General features: G+C 41.9%; 4 non-coding genes across 4 annotated transcripts; all 4 read right to left on the bottom strand.

Moving 5' to 3' along the window:
- Window positions 1–2,421: 2,421 nt before the first annotated feature.
- TRNAW-CCA lies at window positions 2,422–2,493 on the bottom strand. The gene has a single exon. It is a non-coding gene; the product is annotated as a tRNA-Trp (tRNA).
- A 2,732-nt stretch (window positions 2,494–5,225) lies between these two features.
- TRNAW-CCA lies at window positions 5,226–5,297 on the bottom strand. The gene has a single exon. It is a non-coding gene; the product is annotated as a tRNA-Trp (tRNA).
- Window positions 5,298–7,093: 1,796 nt separating this feature from the next.
- TRNAW-CCA lies at window positions 7,094–7,165 on the bottom strand. The gene has a single exon. It is a non-coding gene; the product is annotated as a tRNA-Trp (tRNA).
- Window positions 7,166–7,647: 482 nt separating this feature from the next.
- Window positions 7,648–7,719, bottom strand: TRNAW-CCA. The gene has a single exon. It is a non-coding gene; the product is annotated as a tRNA-Trp (tRNA).
- Between the last annotated feature and the right edge of the window lie 277 nt (window positions 7,720–7,996).

The following is a 7,996-nucleotide window of genomic DNA, read 5'->3' as shown; positions in this document are numbered from 1 at the left end:
CTCTCTCTCTCTCTTTCTTCCCCCTCTCTTTCTTTCTTTTCCCCTCTCTCTTTTCATCGCCTTCTCTCTCTTTTCTTCTGTCTTTCTCTCTCAGTTCTTTTTTTTAACAAAGAGGAGAGAGAAATAAAATAAAAAATTAAATACCGCACTAACTGCGACAGATTTCTAACTTAGCTAAAAGATTTTTTTTAAAGTCCCACTTTATCTAAGCAGTCTATCAGCATTCATTATTAAACTGCTCTTTGCTTTCCAATTTTAACATTTTAAAAAAATAATTGCTGACCCCGACGTGATTTGAACACGCAACCTTCTGATCTGGAGTCAGACGCTTCCGTTGCGCCACAAGGCCACCTTTTTTCCAACCAACAATCAATTGTCTCATACTGCGCATATGAGGTATAAAACAACCAAGGTTCGAATCCCTGCTTCTTTATCTTGTTTGTGTGTAGGAGTAGGCATACTTTTTCTGAAGCTCATCGGCATGAGTCATTTCCGAAAAGGATGTGAAAAAATAATCGTTCCTCTCAAGTAATTATAAATTAGTCAAATTACATTGATTGGTGGAGATAACAAAAAGAAAAGAAAACACAAAGACAGACAGTCAGGAGACACGCGATAAGAGAAAACTAGGACAGAGACTAATTAGTCCCGTCGCTATTTACGAAACTTTTCTGGGTTTTGTTGTTGTTGTTTTTTTGTTTGTTTTTTTTTAAATCTAAATGTTGTTTCTTGTAAGTTTTTTGTTTGTTTGTGTTTTGTGTTTTGTTGTTGTTGTTTGGTTGTTTTTTCTCCGATCTGCCGACAATGGTGACAGATATACACGAGTGCACGAACAAAAGAGATCGTACATAGTCTTTGAACAGGAAACACTAGTTTTCTCTCTCTCTCTCTCTCTCTCTCTCTCTCTCTCTCTCTCTCTCTCTCTCTTTCTCTCTCTCTCTCTCTCTCTCTCTCTCTCTCTCTCTGTGCATGTGTGTGTGTTGTGTGTTGTGTGTGTGTGTGTGTGTGTGTGTGTGTGTGTGTGTGTGTGTCTGTGTGTATTTTGTGTTTTTAGAGAGAGCGAGACAAAGAGAATGACTCAAACACACAAACACACACACACACACACAGCGAGAGAGAGAGAGAGAGAGAGAGAGAGAGAGAGAGAGAAAGAAAGAGAGAGAGAGAGAGAAAGAAAGAGAGAGAGAGAGAGAGAAAGAGAGAGAGAGAGAGAGAGAGAGAGAGAGAGAGAGAGAGAGAGAGAGAGAGAAAATATTACTTGTACATGTCTATGCATTATGTATGTGCATGACCACGCGCGTACATTTCTGTATTACGCACAGGCGTTCACCGAGAGGCACCTAGTCACAGAAGGGCACCGATTTTCCAAAGTACTCTCATCCTCGAGTGAATGAATTTTGTAAGGACCAGTTTAAAACATATTTGATGTTGCTGACCCCGTCGTGATTTGAACACGCAACAGTCTGACGTGGAGTCAAACGCGCTACCACTGCGCCACAGGGCCACCTGCCATTAGCCAACAATCTCCTCTCTCCTGCTGGTAGCCGGATTGTTGCATTAGAAAGTACATCATAATTAATTGGTGGTGCAAGACTATACTCAATTAATAATATTATCATTATATAACGGAGGTCATGTTGAAAGAAAAATTAATGCAACGCAGGAGACCAAGGAGCAATTCGTTATTTATTTATTTATTTATTTATTTATTTATTTATTTATTTATTTATTTATTTATCCAATCATTTATTCATTCATTCATTCATTCATTCATTCATTCATTCATTCATTCATTCATTCATTCATTTATTTATTTATTTATTTATTTATTTGTTTGTTTGTTTATTTATTTATTTATTGTCCTGTTGCAAAGACCCCCTCGGATTGCACTACACAAGAATAATACTTTTCTCAAATCGGGTGGACGACAACAAAACTATAAAGCAGAAAGTGCGTAAGTCATGATATATATCCGCCTCCTCCTCCTCCTCCTCCGCATCATCATCATCATCATCATCATCATCATCATCATCATCATCAGCATCATCCAGGCGTACCCCAAGGCTGCTAGAGGTCGCTAGCCGACGATCTAGACCTACTTCTTTAAATTGTGGTTTGTCACAGAAGTGCGTAGAGACTTTGGGTTTGAATCCTGAGACAAACGTTCCTTGCCTTTCTTTTGTACGCATGTTTAAAATGCCCTTCACCTTTCTTACTAATTAAATACAACTTTTGGTTTAACAAAATATTAGAAACCTAAACCATGGGGAGAAGAGAAGTGATGGTGGCGCTGGAACGAGGGCGCCGGAAAGGGGGGGGGGGGGGGGGGAGAGAGAATTTTCGATATACCAAATGATGATTACATTTAATTTTGTTATAAAAAAGTTTTATGTGGTACGTGTCTTTAAAAAAAAAAATTGCTGACCCCGACGTGATTTGAACACGCAACCTTCTGATCTGGAGTCAGACGCGCTACCGTTGCGCCACAAGGCCCCCTAAAATGATTTACCTCCTTTTTAGCTGGTTGCCTGAGGTATGCATTAGAAGTATAGGTATCTAAATAATTTGGTGATGCAAGATTATACTAGAGTAATATATAATTTTTATATTAGTATTATTGTATTATTATATGAGACCAATTTATTTATTTATTTATTTATTTATTTATTTATTTCTTTATTTCTTTATTTCTTTATTTCTTTATTTCTTTATTCATTTATTTATTTATGATGAAGTTGCAATGAGCACCTCCTCGGATTGCACTACACAACAATACTACTTTTGTCGGATCGGGTGAACAACAACAACACCTTAATAAAGCAGAAAGTCATCATCAATGCCTTTCACCCCTGGCAGGGTATAGGCCACATACAAGCTCCTGCCATTTATCTCTATCCTGGGCCATCCTTCCTAGCTCGTTCCAAGTGAGCTTCATCTCTCCCATGTCCCTTTCCACACATCTCCTCCATGTCTCTCGTTGCCTACCCCTGCCTCGTGCTCCCCGTGTGTTCCATTGCAGTGACTGCCTTGTGATGTTTCCGCTGGGCTTTCTGAAAGTGTGTCCCATCCAACGCCACTTTCTTAGTCCTATTTCTACTTCGAGGTGTAGAGTGGTCAGGGAGGGATAGTACCTCTGTATGGGGAAGGCCTGCCATGTCCTTTTCAGGACAGCCCACTCTACATTGGTTCCCACCGGACACTCAACTTTCACCTGTGGCTCCACGAAGCTGCAGCATGCGCAGCGGCCACACCCCGGTAACCGCTTTGGCAGGCGGGCTGAACCAGGTAGAGGGCAGCTGGTCGGGTTTCAAACCCACTAGTGAGATAACTAGGGTCTGTCTCCCTACGCATGCAAAGACTGGCTCCGGCGGACTGCGCGGACGAAACCACTCGGTGGTTCAACGGGCAGAAAGGCAGTCCCAGCAGAGCGCCGCGGAGCGCGACAAGGGCACAGTGAGACAAGAAGACACTGCTGGTCATCCGCTGCATCCAGGCCCATCTCCGGCCGTCTCGATTTCGTCGTGCCACCGGAACTAGATGGACAGGGACAAGAGAGTGAGGCTGGCGACTTTGCGCAACTCTCCCTCACTTAAATCAAATTCAAGCGCAAGTCATGACTTCATCATCCCCACTATCATCACCCACATCATTTCTCAAGTCCTGCGGCGATGGACGAGTGGCCAAGCGACAGGTGTGGACACACTGACAGTCGTAGTCACAACTCTACACGTAGGCGGTCCAGGCCTTGTGGTCGCTTTTCAGTGAATGAGACAGCGCTGGAACTCGGCAGCCACCTGGGCGTCGAAGCAGCCCTCTTTAGGATAGCACTGCATCCCCCCACAGCCTGGGGACGGGACTAGAAAAGGTGTCCTAAAAATTGCCTGTCTCGCCCTTCCTTGGCCAGCATGCCGCGGCTGGCAGGGGTCCCATACCATCGGTAAGAAGAACTCAAAAAAAATCTAAGATGACCATCACCCTTGGCGCATGGAATGTGCGCACCCTCCTTGACCGTTCAGGGAGTAACTGTCCCGAAAGACGGACGGCCCTCATTGCCAGCGAACTGGGTCGATATAAAGTACAGATAGCCGCCCTCAGTGAGACTCGCCTCGCTGAGGAAGGACAACTCACAGAGCAGTCTGCCGGTTACACATTCTTCTGGATCGGTCGTGGACTCGACGAGCGTCGCGAGGCAGGGGTTGGTTTTGCTATCAAGTCCAACCTGGTCAACAAGCTGGCAGCTCCCCCTAAGGGAATCAACGATCGCCTGATGACTGCCCGCCTCCCGCTCCCCAAGAAGAAATTCGCCACGCTAATCAGCGCTTACGCACCCACTATGACCAACCCCGACGACATAAAAGGAAAATTCTACGAGGACCTAAAAAAGACCATCACAGCTGTACCCAGGCCCATTAAGGAAACAAAAATCATCACCATCATCATTACTATTACTATTAGCCTATCTTGAAGCTCTGCAGACTTGGCCCGAGGCTGTTAGATGTCGAAAGCCGACGATCTACTTCTTTGTGGTTTGTCACAGAGGTGCGTATAGACTTTGGGTTCGAATCTTTGGACAAGATTTTCTGGCGTTTCGTTGGTTAGAATTTTTTTTTAAGCCTCCACCTTTCTTACGAGGAATGGGGGCTGATTCATTGAGCTTACCGTTCCAAATTTAAGTGAGTTGTTGTTGTTGTTGTTGTTGTTGTTGTTGTTGTTGTTGTTGTTGTTGTTGTTGTTGCTGTTGCTGTTGCTGTTGCTGTTGCTGTTGCTGTTGCTGTTGCTGTTGCTGTTGTTGTTGTTGTTGTTGCGGTTGCTGTTGCTGTTGTTGTTGTTGTTGTTGTTGTTGTTGTTGTTGTTGTTGTTGTTGTTGTTGGTGGTGTTGTTGTTGGTGTTGTTGTTGTTGCTGTTGTTGTTGTTGCTGTTGTTGTTGTTGCTGTTGCTGCTGCTGTTGCTGCTGCTGTTGCTGTTGCTGTTGGTGGTGGTGATGGTGGTGGTGATGGTGGTGGTTGTGGTGTTGTTGTTGTTTTTGGTGGTATTGCATTTTTTGCACTTCTTTTTAATTTTTCCATTTTTTATTTTCTTGTTAAAATCGTAATAATAATTCATAAACCTATCTTTCATTGCTTTTCAAATAACGTGCATACAACCGATAAGCACATTATGCTGAAACATCCAGAAGAACTCAGATCTACCAAAGGATGATTTCATTTGAAGTTAAAAAAATATGCTGACCCCGACGTGATTTGAACACGCAACCTTCTTATCTGGAGTCAGACGCGCTACCGTTGCGCCACAGGGCCCCCTGGCAACAGCGAACATCTTTTCTTTCTTGCTGGTCGCCTGAGGTATGTATTGGTAGGTTTATAATTTGGTATAGCAAGACTACACAATGCAAATTTGAATAATAATATTATTATATGCGAATATCGTATTGATAAAAATGAAAGCAAAAAACAGGAGATACATGTACATGAGCAAAAGCAATTATTTTTGTTCATTCATTCATTCATTCATTCATTCATTCATTCATTCATTTATTTTTTATCTTTTTTGTTGGTTTTTTTTTTTTTTTTTTTTGGGGGGGGGGGGGGGGGGTCATGTTGCACTGAGCACCTGTGATTGCACTACACAAGAATTATACTTTTCTTGGGTCGGGTGGACAACAACAAAACCAAAACGTCATCATCATCATCATCATCATCATCATCATCATCATCATCATCATCATCATCATCATCATCATCATCATCATCCTTACACCATCTTATGACGAGGAATGCCAGGCAATGATGTCTGCTGCACAATTGATTGCTGACAATTGCCACAGTAGAACCAATGTGCTGATATTCACTGACAGTCAGTCCCTCTGCAAGGGGCTGCTTGGCAAGAGCTCGGACATAAATGATTTGCGCCGCAAGTTCAGTGAAGCCACAGCCACAATAAAAATCCACTGGATTCCAAGCCATGTTGGAATATAAGGAAATGAGGCAGCAGACGAAGCTGCTAATGAAGCCAGAGAGATTGAAGAAGACAGACGACCAACAACATACAGAGGAGTCTTTCCAAAGATCAAGAGGGAAATCAGAGACCCACCATGCAGAGCTAAGTACCAGCACCTGGAAGATGTGTATTCTGGGTACTCCTAGATTATAAGCGGGAACAAAACATCACATGTCGCTGGGACCAGGTTGAGCTAGCGAGCTCACCGTTCCAAATTTAATTTTAATTTTGTTTTTAATTTTAATTTTTTTAATTTTTAATTTTTTAATAATTTTTTTTTGGGGGGGGGAGTCTTTCTTTTTTTCTTTCTTTTCTTTTTTTCTTTTTTTTTTACTCATTAAAAAAAAATTTATACAAATTCTTCAATCTTCCCTTCACTACTTTGCAAATAAAGTGTATACTAAGTTCATACTGAAACATTCAACACAAGGAAGACAACTTTTTAAAAGGGTTTTTAGTAAGTTTTTAAGGCGCTCGCTACTTCATAATAGGACATAATATGAGCCCCAAGGGGTGGATGTCAACAGAGAAGCCTAAAAGGGGAATCAGGCTTACTCTGCTCACCTCTCTAGCCTCAACAGCACAAAGTCTGCTTTGACTGTCAATAAGGCACCCCGGAACTAGCAGTTCACAAGAAAGTGACAAACAACAAACATACAAAAGAAGTAGAGGAAAGTGACGATAGTAAGTATGAGGAAAGAAAAAGCAGCAGTTCCCCCTATGTTGTTCCGGCTCAGTATGAGCATGACATTGATAAATCAGCCCATTTACAATTCTACTGTGCTTAAGAACATAATATTGATATCCCCCCTTTGGGAATGGCCAAAAGACACTTCAGTCAGTAGCACTGCCTTGGGGGTGGAAGGGGGGTTTACAAATTTTTATAAGATACTTAAGAAGATACTAATAAGATACAACTTTTGGTAAAAATTTTGAAAATCTAAACTGTAGGGAGAATGGGAGTCGTGGTTAAGGGAAAGGAGGGAGGGGGGTGAGGAGAGAGAAGAACTCCGAATTTGCCAAAGGATGATTACACTTGAAGTGAAAGTTACACTATGTATTTATTTATTTATTTATTTTAAGAAAAAAAATGTGCTGACCCCGACGTGATTTGAACACGCAACCTTCTGATCTGGAGTCAGACGCGCTACCGTTGCGCCACAGGGCCACCTGTTCAGTGGGCGCTTGGTTTTTATGTCATGCTGCGAGTTGAGTGATGGGGAAAGAATTCGGGTTCGAATCTTGACATCAGCGTTTCTATTACAATGTATTATAACTCTGGTGTTAAGTGTGTTTTGTTCATTCCTGTTCGTCAATAGGCCTACGTTTTTCTTATTTAACCATGCTTTTTAAGGCATATCTCTTTTGAGAACCTACTCTAGATTCTAGATATCTAGATATCTGGGCGTATAAAATGTTAGGTTTAAAAAAAAAAAAATTTAAATAAAAATGCCCTCGAGAAACCAAAAAAAAATAGGAAATAAAGATTTTGTTCTTTTACGTTTTGGTCCATTTGAATGGGTAGCCTAGATCTATAAGAAATGGTGGATAATTTTCACCTGACTAGCTAGTCTTTTATGAATCCAAACCCCAACTAAGAAGTGACAAGGGTCGATCGATATCAACAAAACAACAGGAAAAAAATTCCGCTGACCCCGACGTGATTTGAACACGCAACCTTCTGATCTGGAGTCAGACGCGCTACCGTTGCGCCACAGGGCCACCTATATGTCGCACGCCCGTTTGTTTTCTCATGCTGAGCGCCAGTGGTCGGAGAGTAAGAACATCGTTGAATGAGGCCGATCGATACAGGACAGAGGGCAATTCCATAATATTACGTCATCGGCGGCGGATGACGGAGGATTGCATCAAGAGATGAAAGGATATTCTCACCGATGGGAGTAGATCTAATCCAGATAGGCTATAGATCTACATGACGTGTTCATTTGAGTTTTAACTTTTTTTTGGTTCTTTTTCTTTTCTTTTTTTTTTTTTTTTT

The sequence above is a fragment of the Aplysia californica genome, unplaced genomic scaffold (assembly GCF_000002075.1).
Source record: "Aplysia californica isolate F4 #8 unplaced genomic scaffold, AplCal3.0 scaffold00648, whole genome shotgun sequence".
In the NCBI taxonomy this organism is placed as follows: Eukaryota; Metazoa; Mollusca; class Gastropoda; order Aplysiida; family Aplysiidae; genus Aplysia; species Aplysia californica.
Note: the sequence above shows the minus strand (reverse complement) of the source record. Positions and strands in the feature narration are given on the sequence as shown.